Source organism: Phalacrocorax aristotelis, chromosome 2 (genome assembly GCF_949628215.1).
Source record: "Phalacrocorax aristotelis chromosome 2, bGulAri2.1, whole genome shotgun sequence".
NCBI classification, from domain to species: domain Eukaryota; kingdom Metazoa; phylum Chordata; class Aves; order Suliformes; family Phalacrocoracidae; genus Phalacrocorax; species Phalacrocorax aristotelis.
Genome location: NC_134277.1, coordinates 71,990,966 through 72,001,543, shown reverse-complemented (window position 1 = coordinate 72,001,543; position 10,578 = coordinate 71,990,966).

Genomic DNA, 10,578 nt, shown 5'->3' with positions numbered 1-10,578 from the left:
CCCGGGCCGGCTGGGGTGCGGGGATAGGAGGGGAGGGGGCGGCTTTCCCCAAAAGACCCCCCACGGGACAGCGGGAGGCGGCTCCTGCCCCCCTACCCCCGGCACGGCACGGCGTGGGGAGTGGGGGGGCGGCCCGCAAGCGCCGGAGAGCGAGACCAAGGAGGGCCGGGGTGCTGCAAGGAAAAGTCGGGAATACATTTCCAGGCAGGTAGTCCGTAAGCACGATTACATAAGAGTTGTCTTCAGAAAAAAAAAAATAAATTAAAAATACTCTTTTGATCGCTTCTCCACACCGACCTGATAAAAAGACGCCTGTTCTAACTGTAAAAATAATTAAAAAGATCTTAAGATATTTTTGCTTACTGCATTTTTTTTCAGGCAACTCAACTGGTACCCTAAAAAAAATTTAAATAAGGCAGTCCGGAGAAAGAGTCGAGAGATTTGAAAACTTGGGAGCAGAAAAAGAAGCTAGGCTCCCATCTTAAACTGGACTGTCCTAGAAAAATAAAAATCATAATTAAAAAAAAAAAGTAGTTTTGGGTAATAAAAGCCCGGCTGCTTGAGCAGGACGGTTCGCCCTCCCCTTCATCAGCCGGCAAACCCCGGCCGCCGGGCCCGAGCGGAGGGAGGCCGGAGGGATTCCCAAGCGTCTCCCGTTTTGGGAGCCGCCGTAACTCCACACGTGTCTGTTCGCCCGTGGTACGGGTGGGTCGCCCCGGGTCCGCGGGGCTGGGCGAGGCCCCGGCGGGCCGCGTTTTCCCCACCTGACCGCTTTCGCTGGTGGGTGCTGCTTTTCCTTTCGGCTTATCCCCGCGGGAGTGCTTTCCACAGACGCTCCCGGCGCATCTACTGCCCGGTGGCACCCGGCAGCATTATTTTTGCACGGGACGGGCTCGGGTGGGAGTTCACAGCCACGTTTCAGCCCCCCTCCGCGGCCCATTTCCAAAGCGCGGCGGGCCCACGCCGCGCGGCCCCGGCCCACGCCGGCCAGCGCTGCCCCTCGTGGGGACCCATCACGCTGCGGGGATAGCCCCAGGGCTACGCGGCGGGACAGCGGCCGCCAGCCCCGGGCAGAGGGACGGCGGGCGGGCACACGCCGCCCTTCACCGGCCCACGCTGCCGGGCAGTTCACCCCCAGGCTAGGACGCCCACGGACCGGGACAGCAACGGCGGCGGCGGCGGAGCAGCCCTCGCCCCTCTCGGCCCCGGGCCACCACGGACCTGTTGCAGCCGGGCCTCGCTGGTAGCCGCCCTCAGCACGGGGAGCCACAAAAATCACCAGCCCCAGTGTCAGGCTTGCCCCCGCTCCCTCCCGGCCCACCACCTTCCCCGCTCCCCACCTCCCATCCCAAAATCACAGTAAGCCACCCACCCTCCCAGGGCAGGAGGGTCACCTTACCTGCCAGTCCCCCATCTTGGCAAGGATAGACATCCTGGCTGCGGGCTCCGGATCCCCAAATCCCTGCTGGTCATGGGCAAACAACCCGCCCGGGATGCCTGTGGGTAAATCCTCCCCTTACCTGCGTCGGGACGCTCTCACCTGGCCATAAAGAGCTGGGTGCTCCCTACCTGCGCCTGCGCGCTGCCTCCGCGCTGCCTGCGCGCTGCCCCCCGCCACCCAGCTCCCACGGATCCCGGGCCGGCCCCCCACGGGGCTGCACTGCCGACAGCCCACAGGGAGCATCCTGGGCATGTCCCAGGGGGCACCGAAGCCGCCGAGCACCGGCCCACTTCGCTGGCCCCCCAACCCCGCGTGGGGGGCAGCTTGCCCGCCCGGGAGCCTGCAGAGGGGCGGCGTGAGGGCGGGTGAGCGAGCTCCCCTGTCCTCACCTACCCCGGGGGGCCGGTAGGTTTCCTTGGGGGCAAGCCGCCAGCGGGTGCGTGCTTGTAGCAATAATAATAACAACAACAATAATAATGACGATAATAATAGTAGCAGTCCCAAAAGACAAAGCACCGGTGGGGCTGCACTAGCCCAGGTGGGTAACGGAGGCACTGCAAGCGGCCGAGGCAGTGCAGGGGGAAACAGAGCCCCCACACACCCCCTTCCCCCAAAGTGCAGACCCTCTCCCCAGCCCCTGGTAGGCGGGTGGGGGACAGCGGCCGGGGGCGGTGGCGGCACCGGAGGTGGCAGCAGCCGGCGGGCTGGGGTCTGGTCTGCTGGGCTGCGTGGGGTGAGGGATGCTGCGGGGGTCCCGTGGGGGATGCCGGCCTGCGACAGTCAGTAGCCCTTGGATTTATCTGTGTCCGCACCCCTTGTCCCCGCCCGTGGGTTTGGGGCTTTTTTTTTTTTTTTTTCTCTTTCGGGACTCAGGTGCTGAAGGGCCCTCCCTGGGAAGTTCTGAGGGTGCAGCACAGCTCTGATTTCACACCCCAAAAGAGCAGGAGTGTGGCCCCTGCCCCATCTCCAGGGGCTGGGCACACAGGGAGTGGGGAGGGGGAAGCAGCATTCCAGCTACAGGATTTTTGGGGAGGGATGCAGTTAACTTCCACTTTGCAGTTGCACAGCAAGCCCTTTGCATTTCAGGGACAAGAGGAATGTGGCATGCTGTCTCAGGTGTGGGTCACTTTGAGGCCTCCTAAGAGCCGAGGGCATTGACCCCCACTTAAGAGGCTGTGCTGGGTCGGGTCCTGGGGTAGCCTCAGCCTCCAGTAGAGGGAAGGGGGATGCACACCCTTGCCCCACTCTAAGAGCTTGGGGGCAAGGACCTTGCGGAAAGGAGGTCAGGCCTTGCCTCCAAGCACGCGGGAAGGGGGAAGGCGAGAGCCGGCACCTGCGGCCATTCGGCCCCGGGGGGACACCGGGGCCGCGGGCAGTTGAAGCCTCGGTTCCCGCTAGGCTCCGCTCCTCATCCCCCGCCCCAGTGAGCCGGGGGAGCGGGGACCAGGGGCCCCTGTCCCCCCTCGGCGGCCGGGGGTGTGTGTGTCAATGGGCAGTGCGAGGCGCGCTTCACACCATCGCTCCCAGCGCCTGCCCGCGGTGTACAGTTAGCGTCAAATTACAGCAATTAGCCGGGCACCGGAATTTAATTACCCAGCCCTGCCCCTTCCCCACCCCCCCGGGCCCGAGGAGACTCCTGCTTGGGGAAGACGCGGAGCAAAGATAGCTCCGTGCAAAATGGGAGAGGGATGGGGAAGGTGTGCGGAGATTTCGTCGCTCCGGGACTTTGCTGTCTCTCCTTCCCCTGCTTCCCGGCCGCCCTGTCCCTCCGAGCCCTCTTTCCGGGGGACGGTAATTTTGGTGCCGTAACGATTATTTTAAACGCTACTTTTTATCATTATTTTCATTATTATTATTTTGCAGGGAGGGGTGGGTAATTAATCCGATTGGAAGTTGGCCATCGGCGAAACCTTCCCGGTAAACTTGAGTGCCACGTTTCTGTCGTCCTCTCGGTGGAGTCCTTCCCTCCTCCCTGCCTCCATCGCTCCCCACGCAGGGATAAACCACCCCGATCAGGGCCCGGCTCCCGCAGCCCGGCTTTGCCCCACGGGATTTGGCGGAGACGCGGCCCCAGCGCCGCCCGCTTGCGGGGCGGGGGCCAGGCTTTTGGGGCTACGGGGCAACCCTGGCTCGCATCGGGCTCATCCCTGCGCTTGCTTTTTTTAGCCCAGGGGAGGAGGGCATGGGCAGGGCGTGCTGCAGAGCCCGGGGTTGTGGGGTGCTCCTTTTCCCGTCCCTGGGGCGTTTGGTCACCGCACTTCGGGGGTTAATTCGGCTTCCCTGGCCCGAGCGTTATTCCTTCCCCTCGCAGCCTTGAGGGCAAATCCGGCACGAAGAGGTGTAGGGGGCTAAAGCCACCACACCCTGGGCTACTGTCGTCCCTCAGGTGCCAGCTCTGGGTGTCTTCCTCGTCCTGCCTGCCCTGCCGCCTGCCTCCTCCCGGGGCGAAGGGAAGATGAGGCTGAGGAAACTTCTCTCCACCGACACAGGCAGCACCTTCTTTTTTTTTGTTTTCTCCTTCTCCCCTCTCCTTGTCTCAGCTGCTGGTTCACAGCTGGGCAGTGATTTTGGCAGGTGGATCGGAGAGTCACCGCGGAGCTCCAACATCTCTGATTTCGGATGGACGCGCTGGGTCCCTCCCCGTGTGTCACAGCGTGGGCAGCAGACGGGGCAAAGCCCTTCCCGCTCCCCTTCCCCTCCTAAACCCCGCCACGCACCTCCTCCCAGCCAGGAAAGGGGGGAACAGATGCTCGGGGGGGGTGTTCCCCAGCCGGTCTCTGTTACCGACGGGTCCTTGCACCCCTGAGCCGGGAGCATCCCCACCTGCCCGGCTTCCAGCTGCCAGCCAGATCTTTCCTTCCCCCTCCCGCCTGCGCTGCCTGGCCCCGACAGCGGGGAGCGGTGGGATAAACCCGGCTTCCGATGCTCTGCGGGGAGTTTAGGGTCGGTTATTCCTCGCACTGTCGCTTTTCCTTTCTCCCCGCCTCGGCTGATTTCCACCGGCTCTCTGCCACAGAAATAGCTTTTTAAATTTTTTTTTTTAATTTAAAAGTATTTTTTGGCAGTGCCCGTAGTGCCGCTTGCAGCCCGGCCGGGGCCGGCGGCAGGGGTGCAGCTCCCCGCCGTCCCGGGGCTGTCGCTCCACGGGGGATGCGGGGCTGCGCCCGGCGGCGGGGTGGGCTTGCCCCACGGCGAGTGGGTGGGGGAAGGCTCCCCCGTCCACTCCCCAGGCTGAACTCCTGGCGTCGGTGTTTTCGGAGGGAGAAAGGAGAGGTGAAGGTTGGTGTGGGTCTGCCTCGGCTTTACGGGGCGCGGGGGGAGCGGGGCAGCGGCTGCCCCCGGGGTGAGGGTCGCCTCCACCCTGGGGACCAGGCGTCTTCCCGGGCGCACCTTTGAGCAGAAGGAAAGGGGCAAAACCCGGCAGGACATAAAAAAACCCCAAACAACCCAACACCCCAAAACAAAGAAAAAAAGGAAAAAAAAAGAAGAGAAAATATACACCCCCCGCCCTCCCTCTCCTCGCACTTCGCGCTCCGATGTGATTCAATGAGTTTTGGGAGGCCGGTGCCGGAGAAGAGGGGTGAGGTGCCACGTCCAGCGCGTTAGCGGAGAGGGGTTTTTCCCTCGGCTGCTTTGGGGATTTGTGTCTTGTTTTGGTGCCCTGCCGCTCCCGGGGTGGAGCAGCCTCAGCCGCCTCCCCGGCGGATCCGAAATGGAAATCTTTTCCCTGCGCGGCTTCGGATGGTGTGCCGGGGGGGGGGAGAGGAAGGGTGAGAGATTAAATCCGTCCGCTTCGACCTGCGACTGGCCGGCCCACGGCGCTGTCCGTCTGTCTCCCGGCTACTCGTTTTAGCAGAGTTTGTTTTCCTTCAAGCCCGTTTCCCACGGGAGAGAAGCTCACCGGGTGCGACAGGTCGCTTCAGCCGCTCCCGGCACCCCACCAAACCGGTACCCCTTCCCTCCCGCTCCCCCCGTGGCGGTTTTGCCAAACAGGGAGGGTTTGGAGGGGGCGTGCGTGGTGTCACGCGTGGAGCAGGCGCCAGGACACGGAGTGGCCGGCGCCCCCGCGGAGGAGCGGGAGGAGGATGAGGATGGTGAGGATGCTGTGCCCCTGGGTATGGCACTGCGGTATCTCTCCGCGAGTCTCCTGCTGTCCCCCCCTTCCCCTCGGGGCCCCCGACCCGGCGATGGGAAGCCCCAGAGTGTTGTCACGGGGGTGATCAGTTTGGAAATCAGATCTGCATATAAATAACTGAGGGTTTTTTGCAATGCTAAATGAAGTGACAGGAGGGGTGTCTCAGCGCAACTTTTGGGAAGCGAGATGACAACTTTTTGAGGGGAGAGAAGGAAAGAAAGCAAAGTTTTTCCAAGGAGCACGTGGGTCTCGCCTGCTCCTTTAATATTTATTTGCGAAACTAGCTACCCCAAAGCAACTCAACAAGCAAAACCGGGAAGTAATTGAGAGTTAAAACTGAGCGCACACTGCGGTACCGATGCAGTCCAGCTACTGAGGACTAATCGGTGTTTGCATGAGCAACCACATGGTTCAAATTCCCATGCTGTAGTCGTCCTGTGGAAATGCAACAGGTACATTCTTCTCTTTCTCAACCCAGGCCCTTTAGGGCTAGGTACTGCCATTGCCATCTCCAGAAAACGATCTTCTGAAAAGATTATCCCTATAAATAAAGCATCGGCGGGGTAAAACTCTGTGCTTCAGCTTTTTTTTTTGTTCCACAGGGAGTATTGCTTGCGAGGAATTTGTCTTTTTTTTTTTTTTTTTTTTTTAAACGCACAATATATCCACACTAAAGCCACCAAGCACTTTTGTCTTTACAAAATCTATTTGCTATAAGCATGTCAAGATCTGATTATTTGTTTACTCCAACCTGGCCACTTTTTCTGTTGTACATTTCATTTCCTAAACAGAAAAAAAACCCCACCCAGTTTTAAAGAAATAAATGCCTTTGCAGCTCTGACATAAAATCGGAGTATTTTCTGGGAAGTTCTGACTACTCACATGTCCTCCAGAAAAAGCTTTTGCATTTGAAACACAGGTAACTATTTTACCAACAGTCTCATAGCTGCAGCAGATTGCAATTTTACTGACGATGCCACCCTAAACTAATTACAAATAAACTTTATTTTACATTTATTTTTAATTTTTCATCAGTGAAATTGTCAGATGAAATCCAAAAAGAGTATGCTGCCTAAGGTCCTTCGACGTGACCTGCCTGATCAAAGCGTTATTGCTAAGATACACGTTCTAAGAGGGGCTGCTTTTCTTTAGGCGAAGCTTCCCTGACTTCACTCTCCCCCTGCCCTAAAATCCACCGATGCAACCGCACGTATCCACCCAACTGCACGTATCTTGAGTACAAAACACAAAGTTATGCTCTAGCCTTAAGTCTCCACATGGGGAGTTTTGCTTGGATTAAGATTTCGAAACTGAGCCCATAATAAGATATGCCATAAAACCTCAAACAACCCTCCTCCCCCAGGGATATTTATCTTACACATTTAATTGCCCAGTAAAATCAGTTCTGTATGTGTACACTTATATGGGAAGGATTTTGATCTGGTAATTTCGGTGTATCTTCTGATCTGTAGCAGCTTAGAATGAGCCTGTACTAACGTCCTTAGAAACTGTGGAGAAGCAGAAACTGTGCCCTGCTAAATAACACCTATTCAGCTGCTAAATATTTACACATAGGCAGGAATGAGCTTTCCTTGTAATGCTATCTCTTAGCTATATATTAGCATTCAAGAAGAGGACCAAATGCAAGTCATTTAAGGATAGGCCAAATCCCTGCTTCTGCCAAAGCAAGTGACAGGGCTCTGCTGACTCCCGTGGACCAGAATGGGACTCCTTCATGCCACCTTCATGTCATATTAACACTGTCGTTTTTATAATGACTTACCTCTCAAAGCACTCACTACTGTATAATGAGCTTCAACAAACCCTCGAGAGGTGCAGTGTTATTAGTTTATCTGCTTTACAGATAAGTAAACTGATGCAAGGGGAAGATAAGGGATTTCCCCAAGGTTTTGCTGCTGGTTTGCTGGAGATCAAGTGAAGGAAAGGAAAGGAAACCAAGAACTGGGACTGAACTAATCACCCCACCGGTATCCACTCCTCCTACTGATGCTGACAACATGTCCCATAGCCAGGAAAATGATATTAAGAGGAGCAGCAGGTGATCAGGATCTCTATAAAACAGGTCATTTCCAGCCAGGTGCCTAATTGTGGTCTTTGATAGCTAAACTTGGGCAGCCATGTTTGAAACTCTCAGCTTCTCTAATGACACTTTGGTGTTGTATCCATCCTGACATGATATGATATATTCGAAGCAGAATTTAATTCTTTAGTGCATTGAATAAAACACCCTAATAATTCCAAGACATGTTTAAAAAACAAAGCCTGGTATTACCCACAGCAGAGTTTAAATAAAATCTTCTTTGATATGTCTATGCTAACATTAGAACTGCTGTCTGCAAGGCGTATATTTTGAAGTGTTGAATAATTACAAAAAGCCGTATTACTGGAAAATGACTGTTGGAGGCTCTGAGGTCCAAAACAATATTAATCTGCACAAAAAAACTCTAAGTGATTTTTCTTAACGAGAAACTTCCAGAGCTGCACCCTTTCATCTAGCCCAGCTTGCACGCAGCTGCGATACATTTAGCCTTTAACATTAGCTCTAGCCATTGTCCTAGCACATGCCTACACCCCATGACACTTTATGGTATTAAAAGCAATGCTGTATGGCTAGAGCAACTTGTCACTAAGATATATCACTTGGTGGAGTGCAAAACAAAACAAGAGAGTGAACAGCATGGCTTTTTTTTTCCATGGCAGCCTATACTATGGGTCTAGTTTGCTTGGCTCAGTTGCATTCATGTTGTGTTTTATACCAACATGTCCTGCCCACCTCCCTGATGACTGTGGAGTAAAACCTCTGGAAGTGAGTGAAAGAGCAGGCCATGCACTGGATAATCCGGTATAATCGTTCCAAATAGCCATTGAAGGAATACCAACCCGCTATATGTATAATCTAAGGGCAATCAAGAGCTGTTGTAATTGCTCTTACGCTAGCCTCCTCACTATGTCAAAGGGAAACAAGGGTGCGGTTGGAAGATGGAGAGTATGGCTGACACGCACCCACATTACAGACGTCCAGGGGGTTTTCACCTTGGTGTCCATTACAGCAGCTGCATGCACCAACGCGCCAGATTCAGCTCATAAGGACAAACCAACGGGACAGAGATTCAGACCATTGTCACTACACCCAGGAAAGCAAACAGTGACGCAGACACTGGACAGCAAACTTTATTTTCCCAAGGGTGGTATTACCTTACTGATACAAAGGAGCTTTTCCAGATTTAGCTGGCAAATTTCTTCAGAGCAAGTTTGGGGCTGTGCTTGCGAGTGCTGTGCAAGAAGGTGAAAGCGAGGCATCAGCCTCCCATGGGAGTTAGGCCCCCCACACCTGAGCGCACATCACCCCTCCTTCAGCAGCAGCTCCTTAGGACTCCCCTCGGGAGAGGCACAGGGTTCTGAGCAGCCAGCAGCCACCTACCATGTTTACACCAGGCGAGTTTAAGGGATTGCAAATTAAATCAGGCCCGGGCTGATAAACTGCTCCCTTAATGCCACCCGCTCTAGAGCAGAGTGCTTCCTGCTGCCTGACTTCATGGGATAAGGAGCCTGCCCAGAAAGGAGCTATGCAGAAAAAGGCTCAGGCTTAGGTTTCTTTTCCCAAGTCTTTGGCGCCCCTGTGTGTCTCCTTTTTGGGAAATTCAGTGGCAGAACAACCCCAGACTTTTTCTTCCTTTAACCAAGCACCAGAAACACAGTGCTTGAACGTGGGGGAGCCCTGCAAGGGCAGCCTGGGCAACACTACCCAACAGCCTGACCCTAATTTGAGCTGTGCAGTTTTTCTTCCTCACCCATCCTCCTTTAGATGCCCGACTTGCCCTCTTTGGCAACTTTATCCAAAGTGACTAATGTTTTTAAAGCACCACTTCCTGGAGTCGTGACATTTATCATAATCTTTTCTACATCCCTATATCTCCCAGTATGCACCAGGTGCAGACTGGAAAGATCCTCATAGATGAGAAGGAAAAATAAAGCATTTGAAGTATTTTAGGCTCTTGAGCGGTCAGATTTACAAACGGGATGGGCAATATGGTACTTGTGGGAAATACCCATCTATATCTCTGCATCAGGATTGCAGTATAAACCCTTGTGATCTTCAAAGGTGAAAGCAGAAGCAGAGGAAATTCAGCATAAAAACTTAGTAAAATCCTAAGAGGAACTGTAAATATTTTTCTGTGAGGGAGGTGGCATTATTTATCCCCTATCTTCAAGATAACTGGGTCACAGAGGAATGAAGTGAGTTGCGTAAGGGTAGAGGGATGTGGTGAGATGGCTGGACAAAGAGGAAGAAAACCCAGCCAGCCTGAGTCCTGGTGAGATTTAGGCTGTCGGAAGTCCTGGTATAAATGGGCTCTACAGAAGCAAATCTCCTGAGTCTTTGCCCCCTTCCCTGTCTTCCAGCTGCCAGTACATATTTCAAAACATGTAGGAGATAGGCATGTCTGAGGGGTGCGGTGTTTATTTGGGGCTATTCAGGAAACACACACACACACTCTGCAAAGTGTCACTGGAAAAATATGGCATGCAAACACAGACAGGCTATCACTTGCCCCAGAGTCAGCATCACCTGCTTTGCACTTAACCTCGCTAACCTGGAACAGGCCCTCCTCTCCTGACACCCTTTCCTGCCTTTAAGAGGGCCCCAGCTGCAAGAGATGTAGATGTAGGCCTGCCCTGCCTATATTTATGGGTGGGTGGCTGCCCTGCCTTTGTTTCCCACCTGGAGTGCTTATTACTCTTTTCACCAGCTCTTTCAGGACAGCCTTCCTTGTCGCAGATAAATCTGGCCCCTAAGGCCACAGCTCCCTGTACTGGGGAAACTGTCCTAAAAGGCATTTCTCACCTTCCTCCCCCTCAATTCTTGTTCTGTTTCCACCCTTCCCCTCCCCTTATGCTGTATCTGGTTGCCCCACCAAAGCACACTGCTGAAGTCAGCCAGCCAGCCAGCCTAAAATAACCTTAAATCAGGGGACTTGACTGT